Source organism: Cibotium barometz, chromosome 17 (genome assembly GCF_041138505.1).
Source record: "Cibotium barometz isolate CiBa-2024 chromosome 17, ASM4113850v1, whole genome shotgun sequence".
Lineage (NCBI taxonomy): Eukaryota > Viridiplantae > Streptophyta > Polypodiopsida > Cyatheales > Cibotiaceae > Cibotium > Cibotium barometz.
In genome coordinates, this window is record NC_141062.1 from 53,474,791 (window position 1) to 53,491,070 (window position 16,280).

General features: G+C 45.6%; 1 protein-coding gene across 2 annotated transcripts in view; it reads right to left on the minus strand.

Annotated features, from left to right (window-relative positions):
* LOC147630167 (putative trehalase) overlaps positions 1–16,280 on the minus strand; it is a 72,632-nt gene that overhangs the window by 7,404 nt on the left and 48,948 nt on the right. The window lies entirely within an intron of this gene.

Genomic DNA, 16,280 nt, shown 5'->3' on the forward strand with positions numbered 1-16,280 from the left:
AGACACATGTAAATTTCATGTATCCACAGAATATGCGATCCATCGTTCTGTTGAATGTAGCCAAGGCATTCGTAAGACCAAAAGGCATAACAAGATACTAATAAAGCCCAAATGCTATCCTGAAAGCAGTTTTGTGTACATCCTCAGGCACTACACACACTTGATGATACTCTTGAGATAAATTCAGCTAAAGCATGTCGATACATCCAACTTGTCAAGGATGTCGTCTATGCGTGGAATTGAAAACTGATTCTTGATGGTAAGCTTATTTAAAGCTCTATAATCCACACACATTCGAAAGGATCTATCCTTCTTTTGAACCAAGAGGATGGGTGAACAATATGGGAAAGAGCTTTGCTGAACCAAACCCTTCTCAAGAAGCTCATTTACCTACTTCATGATCTCCTCTTTTTAGGATGCACTTACACGATAGGCTGGCCTATTAGGTGGTGAGCTACCCAGCACAAGATCAATGCAATGATCTTCCGGTCATACGGGTGCCAACTCATTTCGTAACTCATCAGCAAAACAATCGTTGTACTCTTGCAAGAATTTCAGCCTATCATTACTAAGAGTGTTTACGTGTACATTTTTTTCCTCAACATGATCTTGTACAAAAATAAGTACGCAAAAACACTCTTTTTCATTACTTTCTTAATTTGTACATAAGATACAAGGGAAATAGTATCACCCTCTTCACCAACATCAATTACATGCTCTCAACCTTTATGCATGAAGGTGATTCTATTGGTCTTGTAAGCCTTGGCATACACGCATTCATGGATCAATGCGTGTATACCAAGGCTTTTCAGGCAATACATCACAGACATTCAAAGGCGCCACAAGAAAATCATCATGATCCACATAGCCTTGAATGTGTATGCGCAACTTGCCAATAATAAGCATGACCTGCACTTCTCTACCAACAAAGGCAGTCCCTGCTTCAATTTGAGGACCCATGTCCTCCACTTCAATATCCAAAGCAACTGCCATCTGTGTAGATATGAAGTTCTCAGTTGCACAATCATCAAACATGAACAAAGCGGGCTGATTAAGCTGTCCCCAAGCTTTACATACAACCCTATCTTTGCTATCATGTGAAGTGTTGTACTGCACATCTGGGACCATATGTACATTGGGCTTTGATGCATTTGCATTATCACGCTTCTTGTTTGGACATGCATTTGCAATATGCTCAGTGCTACCACAAGTAAAGCATTTCCCCTCGCTCATATATTCCTTTTTCTGCTCAAGAGTGAGACCATAGTCTCTCACTTTGAATGGACGCTTCTTGGTAGAGTTATTTTCAACCTTTGGACCATTTTTATCTTGGTTTTGGTCCTTTTTAGGTGGCTGTCCATTATTTTGCAGGTTTTGGACAGTCCTCTCTTTGCCTTGAAATGAGGGTTTAGCCTTATTGGATCGACTCAATTTGAGTTCCAATTGCTCGGTGGCAGTGGCGGCTGCAATTAGTTGGTGTAAGATGTGACCAAGATACATTTGTAGTCCCGCTTTGTACACGGGTTGCAATCCCGATTGAAACCTTCTCTTCGTTTCCAGCTCGGTGACGTGCATAAATGTCACATGCACTCTGCACTCAGTGCATGGTGACAAGATGGCTCATCATCAGCAGTGCAACATTTGTACAATATAAGGACCCAGTAGGATGATATTTGCCGTACACCGTGACCGCATTGTACATCCTCAGTCCAGGATAAGTCAGGCACGAGCTACGTAGGTCATTTCACAGCCTTAGCGGGTCAGTCAGTCAAGTCCCTTAACCCACTTGGAGAGAATCATTCATGCATGTAGAGTCAGTAGAAGCCTTAGGGTTTGCATCAGAAAGCACTCTGCATCCTGCATAATATGCATTCATATGCCTGTGCATCATTTAGAACATCCCAAAAGCCTTAGGGAATTTACTAGGATTTATCTGGTATTTTTCCCATATTTTATGGTATTTATTTGGCATTTATTGTCATTTATAAACATAAAGCTTATTAAATTATAACCAGCCAGCTTGACCAACCCCTATCTAGTATAAATAGGCTTGCATAGGGCTTAGTTTCTCATTCAGTCTTCAATGTGCTAAGAGCTTTCCTCCTCAGCCCTAGGAGTACCCTTGCCTTCAGCACTAAACTAGTCTCATCCAGCCTTGGAGTACTTGAGTTTTGCTTCTCCAACCCTCTGAGCATCTGCGTTTTTGCCTTCAGCCATCTACAGTCCTAGTACAGCCGCCCACAGTCCTTCAACGCAGCAGTACAGCAGCCCACAGTTCTTCAACGCAGCCATACAGTCATACACAGGCCATAACCAGCAAGTACACCTGCGTTTCTGCATATCCAGCAAGTACACCTGCGTTTTCTGCATATCCAGCAGCCGGCCTGTGCACAGTACCCCCCACAGTCTGCGTTTTCTGTCCAGCATCAGCCATATAGCCCTGCATTTCAGTCCAGCATCAGTCTCTCCACAGTAATCAGGCCTACAGCTCTGCGTTTCAGTCTACAGCAGTTCTCAGCCTTCTAATCATCATCCACATCTGCCCCAGCCATCTGGTGAAGGTAACACAGCATTCATAAGCATTTACAACATTCTAACATAGCTTAGAACAGTCCACCGCCTTCTTTTCTCAGCCTCAGGTGTGCAGCCCTTCCTCATGCCCTTGGGAAGAGTGCATAGGCTCGAGATCAATTCATTGAGGTGTTTCTACAGCCGTGTACAGTTCAGCCAGGCTTCATATCCTCCGAGATCTTGCGTTTGGCTTATCTACAGTCCACAGTTATTCTCTCTAAAGTAATAAAGCAAATACTATCTCGTTATCAGGATAGGGGGCCCTTCAATGGGTAATTCGGGACCCAATCTGGTGTAAAGTTCTCATATCTCTTTAAAGTTTGAAGTATTAAAGTGGATTGCTAGACTCACGAAACTCAGGATACAAAGACGGTGTGAGCATTTGTGTGACAGTATCTTCCAATACAAAGACTTCCGCTGCATATCACATTGGTATCAGATTCAGATTGTCCACACACACCGTATCCTAGCGTGGGGGCATCCTTGGATGGTTAGATTGCGTTCCGGAACGACCACCGACTTCAGCATCATGTCTACAGAAGAGAGTACTCATCAGCCGGAAGACGTCTCCCCCGAAGGAGACCATGTTCTTCCGCCTAGACACCATAGCTCTTCTAAGAGCTCAGAACCAGCTGCTTATGGAGCGTCTCCAACTCTTGGAGGCAGCAGCAGTACGTCCTTCTCCGCCTCCAACAGCACCCGACTACATCTCCCTCTTCTTTCAGATGGAACAACAAAGGAGAGAGGATGAGGCCCGAAGGAAAGAAGAAAAAGCAGAAAGACGGGACTATGAGGAAGCCCAACGCAGGATCGACGAAGACCGGCATCAAACTGAACTCGCCGCTCGGGAACACCAACGTGAGCTTGATCAAGAACGTATGTTACTCGAGCACCAACGGGAAAAGGAGGCCATACACTTGAGGTATCAGCAACTCTCCTCAGTCTCCCCAATCATAGGTGTCACCAGCCAGCAGTCCGCAGCAACATCAACCACCGTCATTCGCAGTCAACCAAACTTCAGTAAGTATGATGGTAAGTGTGATCATTCATCAGTTAATCAATTTATTCATCAGTTTAATGCTCATTTTCCATTAGCTAGGATCACAGACCCACAAGATAAAGTCCACTTAGCGGCTCCCCATCTCACTGGTGAGGCAGTCACTTGGTGGCAGCATTGGTCTAGTGTTCATATACACCAGGCCACAAGTGTCACAACCTTTGACTGGGACATCTTTGTCCATGACCTGAAGACCAGATTTCTCCCGCCCCAGTACATGACCGGTCCGAAAGATGAGTTCTATAGACTCAGACAGAACGGACCCCCCAGTGCTTCAGTTTTCCAGTAAGGTTATTACTTTAGCACAGCAATTAGGGTTATCTGCACAGGCTAAGATGGAGCAATTCATTCGTGGATTGGACTCTAGCATTCGGTTCACAATTCGTAACTTTGAACCAAGTACATATGACCGGACTCTGACTCTCGCTCAGAATGAAGAAATGAAGCTGAACGGGGAAGGATTGCCACAAATGGCAAGCCGCACAAGCCGCCAAAGCTCCTTCTGCCACAGTTGCCACAACCTCCCCAGCTCCTCCAACCCCGCCTACTACCTCAAATGCAGTTCAACTTTTACTTTCTATGCATCCTATGCCATCCGTGGTATTTGATGCTAAGTAGGAGGGTGAGAGCGATGCTGCTCAGAAAATCCTCATCCGAGCTTATGGCTCTGCCCAAGGCCGACAGTTTGTAGTCCTTTTCGATATGGGTAGTTCTGAAGACGCCATCTCTCCCCAGTTGGCTAATAAATTGAACTGCACATTAGTCCCATATCATCTGGATGTGGACGGGTTTACACCTGGTCTTCGCACCCACATTTTCCAGAAGGCATAGCAATTTGCCTTTGAAGTTCAGAAGGCCTCATTTCAACGAGATTTCATCGTCTCACCTCTGTTGGGGTGTGACATGATCTTAGGAATTCAGTGGTTCCGTCTGTATGAGCCTATTCCCGTTTGGGGGCAAGACACTTTTACTATTTGTAAAGGTTTTCCTGAGCCTGTCATGATTCGTGGGGATAGAAGCATTCTTGGCATCCCATTGATTTCGCATCTCCAGGCCAGACGAGCTATCCGCAAAGGAGCAAAAGAAGCACTCCTTTATGTTCGTGGTCAAACAGCCCCTCCCTCACATTAGTAGCATCCGTTACATCTTCAGTCCCTCAGTTAGCAGACCTCCTATCCAGACATCACGACATTATGCTTAGGGACGATCTCCCGCCCAGTTTCCCACTCCCTCGCCCTGAGGACCATCACATTGATTTGGTCCCTAGATCAGATCCTCCTAGCAGGTTTCCCTATCGTCTTTCTAAGACTTTAGAGGGCGAGTTAGAAAAGCAGTTATGTGAGCTTCTCCGAGCCGGAATCATTCGGCCTTCTTCCTCCCCATTTGGTGCACCTATCCTATTTGTCCAAAAGAAGGACAAGTCTGCACACCTTTGTGTAGACTACATGGCATTGAACAAACTCACTATCAACAATAAGTTTCCTATGCCAAGGATAGAGTACATTTTGGAGCGTTTAGACGGTGCTAAGTTTTTCACTAAGATTGACCTCAAGAGTGGTTACCATCAGGTCCGCATTTTTGAAGCTAACATTCCAAAAAACAGCTTTTCGGACAGAGCGTGGTCACTACGAGTTCGTAGTCATGCCTTTTGGGCTTACAAATGCACCTACAACCTTCAATAAGATGATGTCTACGATTTTCGCAGTCCACATTGGGAAGTGTGTTTCCATATTCCTTGATGACATACTAGTCTTCTCAGCCACTGCGGAGCAGCATGAGAAAGATGTGGAGAAAGTCTTGCAACTTTTGCGAGATAATCAGCTCTACATAAATGCCAAAAAGTCTGTCTTTGGTGTTAAGGAAGTTCAGTATTTGGGCTACATCATCAGTTCCAATGGGATTAGACTCGATCCATCAAAGGTTCAGGAGATCTTAGATTGGGACATTCCTAAGACCGCCCAAGAAATCCATTCATTCGTAGGTCTTTGTCAGACCTATAGTACCCATGTCCATCAGTTTTCCAACCTTGCAACACCTCTAACCAACTTGCTCAAGGGGGTGAAGACTCCCAAGCAGAAAGTCTCAGTTAGAGGCAAGGCGCTTGATGCATTCCGTGCACTCCAGAAAGCTGCCTCAGAAGCACCTGTATTAAAGTTAGCGTCATGGGACGAACCTTTCGAGGTCATCACTGATGCCAGCAATGTAGCCATAGGTGCAGTCCTCCAGCAGGACAATAGACCCATGGCATATTACAGTAGAAAGTTGGATGTCGCCGAAAAGAATTATTCGGTATATGACAAAGAGCTTTTGGGTGTGATCACAGCCCTCAAGCATTGGAAGCCTTTTCTTTATGGATAGGCTTTCACAGTGAAAACAGACCAGCAAGTACACCTGCATTTCTGCATATCCAGCAAGTACACCTGCGTTTTCTGCATATCCAGCAGCCGGCCTGTGCACAGTACCCCCACAGTCTACATTTTCTGTCCAGCATCAACCATATAGCCCTGCATTTCAGTCCAGCATCAGTCTCTCCACAATAATCAGGCCTACAGATCTGCGTTTCAGTCTACAGCAGTTCTCAGCCTTCTAATCATCATCCACATCTGCCCCAGCCATCTGGTGAAGGTAACACAGCATTCATAAGCATTTACAGCATTCTAACATAGCTTAGAACAGTCCACTGCCTTCTTTTCTCAGCCTCAAGTGTGCAGCCCTTCCTCATGCCCTTGGGAAGAGTGCATAGGCTCGAGATCAGTTCATCGAGGTGTGTCTAGAGCCGTGTACAGTTCAGCCAGGCTTCAGATCCTCCGAGATCTTGCGTTTGGCTTATCTAAAGTCCACAGTCATTCTCTCTAAAGTAATAAATCAAATACTATCTCATTATCGAGATAGGGGACCCTTCAGTGGGTAATTCGGGACCCAATCTGGTGTACAGTTCTCATAACTCTCTCTCATATCTCTTTAAAGTTTGAAGTATTAAAGTGGATTGCTAAACTCACGAAACTCAGGATACAGAAGACGGTGTGAGCATTTGTGTGATAGGATCTTTCAATACAAAGACTTCCGCTGCATATCACAATAAATGGAGACACCTCCAAAAGCACTTTCCAAAACTTTTGTACGTATGCATTCATTGTTTCCCCCTCATTTTGCTTCTCACCCAATCCACTTCAGTGTTATCTCATTCAATGCATTGGGAGGCAAGAATTGGGCATAGAACCTCTCCTTGAACTCTTTCCATGATCTAACAGGATTCGGTGAGAGTTTCTCCGTGAGCCACCAATGGGCAACAATGTCTTTCATGATCATACTTACATGCCGGATCATGGATTTCTGAGTAAAATCCTCATCACTAAAAGCAATATCAAACTAGGCAATAAAAGCAAGTGCCTTTGATGCATCTTATTCCCCATGATGTGTTAAACTTCATAAATTTGTCTCCGTCTTTGAAGTCACGAGACTTTGATGCATGTGCCTTAATCTCAACATGTTTTCCTGCATGTTTGTCCATTGGGATAGCCCCTGTGACTAGCATGATTTTAGGAGCAAAAGGTGATGCATAAGACATAGATACATGTGCCCTGTAAGCATGAGGCATGGTTGGTCCCTCAACATGCGTTGGTTGCATTTTCAGCCATAGCTTCTCCCTCACGAGCACACTCAAAGACATGAGTGGCATGAGAGATACGCGGAATACCTGCACCAACAGAAAATTGCAGCCCATGTTGCATGTGTTGTGCATGCAAATTTTCGACCCGCAATGGCATTTGACATACATTTTGAGCACTACCATAAACATTGTATCCTTCACGGGCTACATAAGGTTCTCCTGCATGGCGTGAAGTCGCCAATGGTTCCTCTCCCATAGCATGGAGATTCATCCTCTTAGACATATGTTCTTGTTCGGGCACCTATGGGGATTCCAAGACATGTGGGACGGTTGTCTTTTCTGCATAGGCATCCTCGGTACGAGCCAAGTATTACACGTGCTCCATCCCTTGGTTGCATGTGCAACTCTTGAGCAATCATTGCCATTGCATGATCCGTATAAGATTCAGCTTTCTTAGCTTTCAAACGGTCATGTACCAATGGATTCTCGCAACGGTAGAGATTCAATTCTTCTTGTTGTGCACGGAGAAGAGCCTGCATACGAGTAAGTTCAACCCTCAAGACTATAGACTCTTCTTCCTGCATCTTCTCTTTGCCACGGGACGGTTGTCCCACATATTCATGTTCCCTATTGTGCACCACATGAGTTTTCTCATCTTGTAAAGCATTGGAGGCATGCAATTCATTGTCCCCACCTCTTGTGTTAGCATGTCCAACATTCACTGTATGGCTGTCCATAATGTTCTAAGTGTAGAGATAGCTAGTGTTCACAGATATCATCTTTCACGATAGAAGTGAAAGAGAACCGTATGCTCTGATACCAATGTAACTTAGTTGAACACAATGCTAATCAAGATTCAATACACTTAAATACACCAAGATTTTATGGACAAAGATGCTGAATATAAGAAGTAATTTGCTGAAATGACAAGAGACACACAATGAGCCAGAACGGCTAGCCCCTCCCTCAAATAAAGTATATTGATCTTGGGAGAATCAAGTACATAGTGTCATGGGCATTTCTGACTAGATTTTCATACCAATGTATATGAATACAGTATTGCAAACATGTGGTTGTCGGTGTAGACTTGCAACTCACACTACCCGCTCAAGTGCCCATATTCCCTACCATCTACTCTCTATTGTTCTACCAACACATGGTAACAACAATCTCCAAGAGAGCACGTAGGATAAGAGAACACTACACAAGGTATGTGATCTTGTAATCCGGTTCCTCCCTCCTGCTACTTGCTTCCATATTTAAGCATAAAAAATTACCAATTGCAAGTAGAGTCGATGACAGGAAGTCCTCGCGATGAAAGTGCTTTGAGTGTTGAAATCTTCGATTTGTTGCAATTCTTCGCAAAAGTCTTCAAGAGGATGAAGGGAACCCTGGGATAGCTTTCCCTATGGTTAAACTTGAGAAAGGAGGACTGAAATTAGGATTTTCAGCAAAAAGACCAGAAATTACAGCAAGAAAGAGAGCTGTTTTGCTGAATTTCAGTCATTGGGAGTGTGTAGGAGAGTGATTAGCATCCGGAAACACTCTTGGAAGCTTAGGAAACACCTTAGCAAGCTTAGATATGGAGTTGGGAAGGAGAAAGTGTTGAAAATACAGCCCAAAAGCCCTCATGAAGGAGGCGCCTTCTTCTAGAGAGAGTGGGAAGAGAGGTGATAAGTTGTCCACTCTAGGTGGCAGGCAGGTGCTTTGTGGAGCAAGCTAGAAAGGACACATGGCTGGTTACTCCCTTTGTACAAAGGGGATAAGGTCTAGGCGGTGGACATTGGGTTTTGTCCACCTCGGGACATCAGTGTGTGAGAGCATCAGGCTGGTCATAATTTATAAGTAAGTTTTGGTCGCCCAAAACTTAATGAAGTGTGTACACACACGTATAAATTAGTGTTAAGGCTAGGTTTATGACCAATACTTACCACCTGTCACATGCCACATAACCATGTCAACAGACAGTTTCACACGCACAGTTCGCGAGCGGGCGTCCCCTTACCCGGAACTACACAATGGTCAAGCAAGCATGAAAACAGCATGCAATTTCAATTGCAAGCAAACACATAAAGATGCTATGCAATGCAGCATTGGTATGGACAATCCCCGTTCATGAGACTATACCAAAATAGACGTGCTCCAAGCAAGTACACGAGGTACCAGACCCAATGGAACACCAATCCACCAGGCATTTCCGGGCATGTACACAGAGGCGCAAGTCTCAACGGAAAGCCAAGTCCACAATATCACATGAATGGCATCAATCCCCGGCATATACAACTGCCCCATGGACACCCGTCCAATGTACATACATGATGAGAAAGCACGGATGGCCAAATGGTGACACCTTCAGGCAATCCTGAAGGCAATGATGCCGACTCCTAGAAAGCACCACATCAACCGTAGGAGGCTGTCAAATCCCCACGGATCTCCTCGTGATCGTCCTTGGTTCGAGACTCGAAACCTGCAAACAAACGAACAAACAAACAACAAGGGGGGGCAGGCCTGACTCACCTCCCAACCATGACAGCCGTGGGCGAGCCCACAGTCTTGGCTGTCCCCCCACCGAGCCACGAGCTGAGCTAACTAGGATGACGTACCGACCAATCTCCTCCTCGCGACGTCCCATACCGCCACGAAGCTGCCCTCGCGGGCCTCGAGACTGCTGTCGGCCTCGGCTGCGTAAAGCAGGTGCACGTCTGCACTAGATCCAGGCTCCAAGACCATAGAGCTCTCACAAACTCGCGAGACTCTCTATACCCCAATAACTAACCTTGGCCACCCTTTTATAGGCTCTTGGCCGGTCATCGAGCGTCCACACTTGGGCGCCCGCCCGTCCATACTTGGGTGCTCGCCCGTTAGTCTTTCCCTAACTCAGCTCACCAATCAGCCTGCCTAGCTCCAAGCTTCCCCAAACCTCGAAGCTAGTCCTGCATGCGTGTAGCACACCATAGATACACACTGTGCACATGACATACTCCCCTTCTTCTAAGAGCTCACTCCTGAGCTCACTAAAAAGCCAGGGTAATCTCTCTGAAGAGTAGTCAATGTCTCCCATGTAGCATGTCACCAATTGGCCGACCATTTGGTCCATTCCTAGTTTTTGCGTCTCGTTCACTTGAGGCCAGGCCGGTGTCTCATGTGAAGAGGCCAGTATTTTGCTGACATGGACGGGAGCCAGACTGGTGCCACCCGTGTGTTAGCAGGATGGTGTCGTATGGACGGGAGCCAGATCAGTGCCACCCGTGTATGACCTGGACTGTGTTCGATCCATGGGACTGTCACACCATGGAAGAGCCAGTATTCGTGCCGTGTTTTACCTATGGGACTGTCACACCTAGGGAAACTCGTGCCTGGAACTGTGTCTTACCTATGGGACTGTCACTCCATAGGAAGACCAGGTTTTTATGTTTTATGTCGTGCCAGTTTTGTGCCGACAGATATTTTGTACATGTTCCATGAACGGGAGATATGTCCATGTTACTATTTGCACATGCACACATGATTTGCATGCTTGAAACTGTTTTCGCATGATATGTATTCGTGTGTTTGCCTGCTTGACGTGTTACTTACTGAGCGGGGACGCCTGCCAGTGAGTCGTGAAGTCTGCCCTGTATTCTGACAAGTTTCAGTGCATGTGAACAGGTGGTAAGTATGTTGCACATGTAGTTTTTAATATTTAATTCTAACCCCTTTATTTTATAAGGTTAGGGGTTCACACTTATTTAAAAGTGGGCACCCCCTTTGGGCACCCACTTAGGGGCCAAGGTGGGGAGCCTCACTTTTAAGTGAGTGTGGGGGTGGGCATGGTCACCTACCCCCACTAATCCCCCACATGCAAACGTGGGTATGACCAAGGCTAACTTCACTTTAATTTATTAAAAAGAAATCTCTCTCTTCAAGCGTGAAATCAATCGCTTCTCCCTGGCGCTGATTTTCATCAACCGGCGCTGGCTGCTCTTTCTGCTGGCGATTAGCTTGCTGCAGGCGGCTCCTATACTCTGCCGCCGCTGCTGCACCTGCCCCTTTACAGGCGACTGAGTTTGCTGCTGCAGGCGGCTGCCACCTTTTCTACTGGCTGCGCTTGCCCCTCTACAGGCTGGCTGCAACCACCCCTGCAGGCGGCTGCCTTCTCTTTCCACCTCTACAGGCGACTCCTTCAACGGGCTGTACCCTCTGCTGCCGGCTGCTCTTGCCCCTCTACAGGCTGCAATCAAGCCCATCTACATGCTCCTACAGGCGGCAGCAAATTGGCAGTAGGCGCTGCCTGTTTCTCTTACAGGAAGTCGTGGGTCCTCTCCAGAAAGTCTACGCTTGTTTCTCCAGCAAGCTACCATCTACAGGAAGCTACGCAGGCTGCAGCTAAATAGCTGTGCACAGCAGCCTGGTGCCTCCTCCATACTCGGTGGTTTCTTTTCTCTCTCAGGCGGCTGAGCTTACAGCGGGAGGCTATCTTCAGTTGGCAACTACACAAGCCTCTCCTTCTTTCACAGCAGGTGGCTGTGATCTTTTGCGGTGACTCTTGTCTTGGTGGTTCTCCACGAGGCAACTGCTTCTTCATCACCTGGATGACTTCATCATACTCTGAGGATTGGTTTTCATATCAACCATCTACAAGTAAGTGATTTACAGATTTGAGTAAAGTATTATATGTTTAAATCTGATAAAAGATTCGTCCCACTCGGCCAACACCCGTTCGGTGCCGGGTTGTCCAAGCTGTGTTGGCGAACCTCGGTCCAAAGGTGCTGAGATCGGGAGAGCCAGGCGTTAGTACGAGAGCGCCTGTTTGTGCGTGGTCTCGGAACACCAGTGAGGTGCTCTCCGCGGAGTCCAGTGAAAGCACAGGACCGTAGTGATTGGACCACACTAGTGGTCGTTCTGCTTCGAGTTCTCTTCATCGAAATCCGAGCCTATTTGTTTGGTACTGTTTTCATATGTACATGGACATTATCTGGTTCTCAGAACCCATGGAGCATTGTATTCATTAAAATACTCCCAATAAATATATCATATATTGAGGGGGGGGTCGGCCCGTTCCGGCCCCAGTGCTGGTGTCCATCTTTCCATTTCTGTTCATTTAATTTCAAGTTGTTTTAAGTTGTCCATTTCATATTTGTGGTTTTAAAGTTGTGCTATTAAGCGTGTGGGTGTCCAACGGAGTCTTTCCCACTTGACGAGATCGGTTTCATTGGTATCAGAGCACGGTTGTTTCCCTCTTCCTAGTGGGGAAACGAACCTATGAACTGGACATCCCGCTTTTAGCAAACTTTGACTACAATGGACAGCCAAGGCAACCCTTTGGAAGTGCCAAATTCGAGGGGTCCATCTAGTGCTTCTCGTGGGTCTGATGCCCTGCGAGGTAGACACAAGCCTCTTGAAAGGGTTATGGATAGAGAATCCAAAGGTCAACTGTCTCCAGGAAAGACAGTTATGCTTGAACAAGACCCTGATGCTATGAGAGCTGAAATGGAACATATGAGAAAACTTTTGCAGGCTCAAGAGCAAGAGTTAAAGTTTTTACATGAAGATCCCCATCTGCAAAGTGCTATTGAAGCCAGGAAGGCTGATGCTATGGTTGATGTAACCTTTGAATCAATGGCTCGTGAAGTGGGCAAGAAACCAAGGGAGTTGGCACTTGCCTATCTCCTTCGCAAAGGTGATATCAAAGAGGGGGATGACGGAGAGCTGATTTTCAGAAATCCACCTCGTTTGAAGCATGGAGATCCCGCATCCCAGAGGCTGAAATCTTTTATGCAAAAGGAAGAGGTGACTGTCACCTCTCGTCATGCATCCTCTCCCCAAGGCACTAAGCCTGACAGATATATGTATGCCAGTGCTCATGGAGGGCAACAAAGTCACATGCATGCAAGATATGTATCTCATGGTGACAGGTCTGCTTCCAGAAAAATTTTGCCTTCTGAGTTGTCTCATGGAGAGACTATGCCATATGCAGGTAAGTCACATGCATCTGAGCTTCGAGTTCGTGGAGCACATGCCACCGTGCCCCATGAAGCTTCTATGACGGCCCATGGAGCCCATGCAGACAGGGCTACCCCATTGGATAAGGGGAAAAGAAAAAGAGAAGACCATGAGCCTCATGCCAGGAAGCTCAAGGAATTCAAAGCAGGTGATAAATCTGTCAAATTTGATGTCTTTCATGGTGAACATGATGCTTCTAAGGTGTTAGCGTTTGTGGCACAGTTCGACATTGCTTTTAGCGATGAGGACTTTACAGAAAAGTCGAAGGTGCGCCATGCTAGCATGTTTCTGAAAGGCACTGCTGCCCATTGGTGGATCACCGAAAAGATCACCAAGGATCCCATCTCTACTTGGAAGGAATTCAAAGATAGATTTTATGCTCAGTTCCTGCCACCCAATGCAGAGCAAACTCTCACTCAAAAGTGGGATAGGCTGGAACAAAAAGATAATGAGAGTGTGCAACAGTATGTTAATAACTTTGGAAAGTGTTGCTGGAAGTGACTCCCTTCATGCTAATCACAGAAGATGAAAGAAAGAGGAAGTTTCGTTCTGGATTGCAACCTGCCTATAGATCGGGTATTGAATTGCACCCAAAACATACGTTGCAACAACTCACAGCTTCTGCCCTTGCTACAGAGCAATTGGTGCTCAAGATCAAGCAGGATCAAGGAGGTTCCAAGGCAAAGGACAAGGCTGCCCCAAATCAGCAAAAGGGCGGACAGCCATTTAAAAAGAACTTCCGGGAACCTTACAAAGGTGGTAAAGCTGAAAATAACACTTCTAAAGAACAGGGCCCAAGAAAGAACAAATTTGGATTAACCCCGGAGCAAAGAGAGCAATATGCTAAGGATGGAAAATGCTTTTCTTGTGGTAGCAAAGACCACATGTTTCGGCAATGCCCAGATCGTAAACCAAAGCACGAGGACAAGCACACCAAAGCAAATGTTCATGCAGTTCCTGATGTGCAAGGTAATACAGGTCATGATGCAAAAGAGCGTATGGTTTGCAAGGCTTGGGGGCAAATCAAGGATCAGCCCGCACTCTTTATGTTTGATGACTGCGCAACTGACAATTTCATCTCTATGCAAATGGCAGCTGCATTGGGTATTGAGGTTGAAAACATGGGACCTCAGATTGAAGCCGAAGCTGCATTTATTGGTAAAGAGGTGCAGGTTACCCTTCGATTGGGAAGTTGCGTATCCATATACAGGGCTATCTTGATAATGAGCATTTTCTAGTTGCTCCACTGAATGGATGTGATGTATTGTTGGGCAAGCCATGGCACCATAGGCTTGAGCCCCGCAAAGACTACAAGTCCAATATGATTTCTTTTATGCATAAAGGCCGCATGCATTTTATTGATGCTGGCAAAGAAGGGGATTCCATCCCAGTTGTATCACACATCCAAATTAATAAAGCAATGAAAAAGAGTCTTTCAGCGTACTTGATTTTTGTGCGTGATAGTCCTTTGCCAAATCATCAAAATGTGGATGCTATGTCTAATGATAGGCTGAATTTTCTTAATGCATTCAAAGACTGTTTTGCTGACTCATTGCCAAGTGAATTACCTCCCCAAAGGCCCGAAGATCACCGCATAGATCTTGTGCCAGGTAGTTCTCCTCCTAACAAACCCGCATACCGAGTGAGTGCCGCACAACAAGAAGAAATTATGAAGCAGGTCAACGAGCTTTTAGAGAAAGGTTTGGTTCAGCCGAGTTCCTCACCTTACTGCTCTCCTGTGCTTCTTGTTCAAAAGAAGGACGGATCATTCCGTATGTGTGTAGACTATAGAGCTTTGAACAAGCTTACCATCAAGAACAGATTCCCAATTCCACGTATTGATGATATCTTGGATAAGCTGGATGGCTCAGCCTGCTTTAGCAGACTTGATTTGAAGAGTGGTTATCACCAGATCCGAGTGGTGCCACAAGATGTCCATAAGACTGCATTCAGGACAGCCTTCGGATTATATGAATTCTTGGTAATGCCTTTTGGTCTCACCAATGCTCCTGCTACTTTTAATCGTATGATGGATAGGATATTCCGATCCCATCGCAAGTTTACAGGAGTCTTCTTTGATGATATCTTGGTTTTCTCCAAGAATGAGCAGGAACACAGAACTCATTTGGTCACAGTGTTCGAAGAGTTGCGGAAGCATAAACTTTTCGTCAATGCCAAGAAAAGTGAGTTTTTCCTTTCAGAGATTCATTATCTAGAGATTCATTATCTGGGACATATTGTATCCAAAGATGGAGTTACAATGGATCCTGCAAAGATAGAGACTATTCGGAATTGGCCCGAATTGCAAAACGTACATCAAGTACGTAGTTTTCTGGGATTATGTTCGTACTACAGGCGTTTCATAAGGCATTTTGCTATGATTGCAACTCCTCTACATGATCTCACGAAGAAGAAAACTGTTTTCAAATGGACTTCAAAGGAACAGGATGCTTTCTTGCAGCTCAAGCATGCGATCATATGTGGACCAGTATTGATTGTTCCTGACTTGCACAAGTCATTCGTGGTTGAATGTGATGCTTGTGGTGATTGCATAGGAGCTGTCCTAAATCAAGAAGGGCATGCAGTTGCATACGAGAGCCGTCGTTTGCATGATGCTGAGCTTCATATGGATATCTATGAGAAAGAGCTCTTGGCTGTAATTCACGCCTTAAAGATTTGGAAACACTACCTTCTTGGGGCTGAATTTGTGGTCAAGACAGATCATCAAAGCTTGAGATACTTTCTATCTCAAACTAAGCTTTCAGAGAAGCAGATGAGAATGGCAAATTTTCTTTCCATGTTTCATTTTCAGATTGTCCATACACCAGGAAAGAAAAATGTGGTGGCCGATGCACTATCTAGGAGGCCTTATATTGCTGCAGTCTCAGTGGCCTCTCATGGAGATCTATCTGCTATGAGAGATTTGTATCATTTGGATGCTGATTTTTGCCATATATGGACTGATTTGATGGCTGGTCATTCACATGCCTCTTATGTTATCAACGAGGGTTATCTAATGAAGGATAATTGCCTATGTGTGGTGAAGGATTTGCGTCCAAA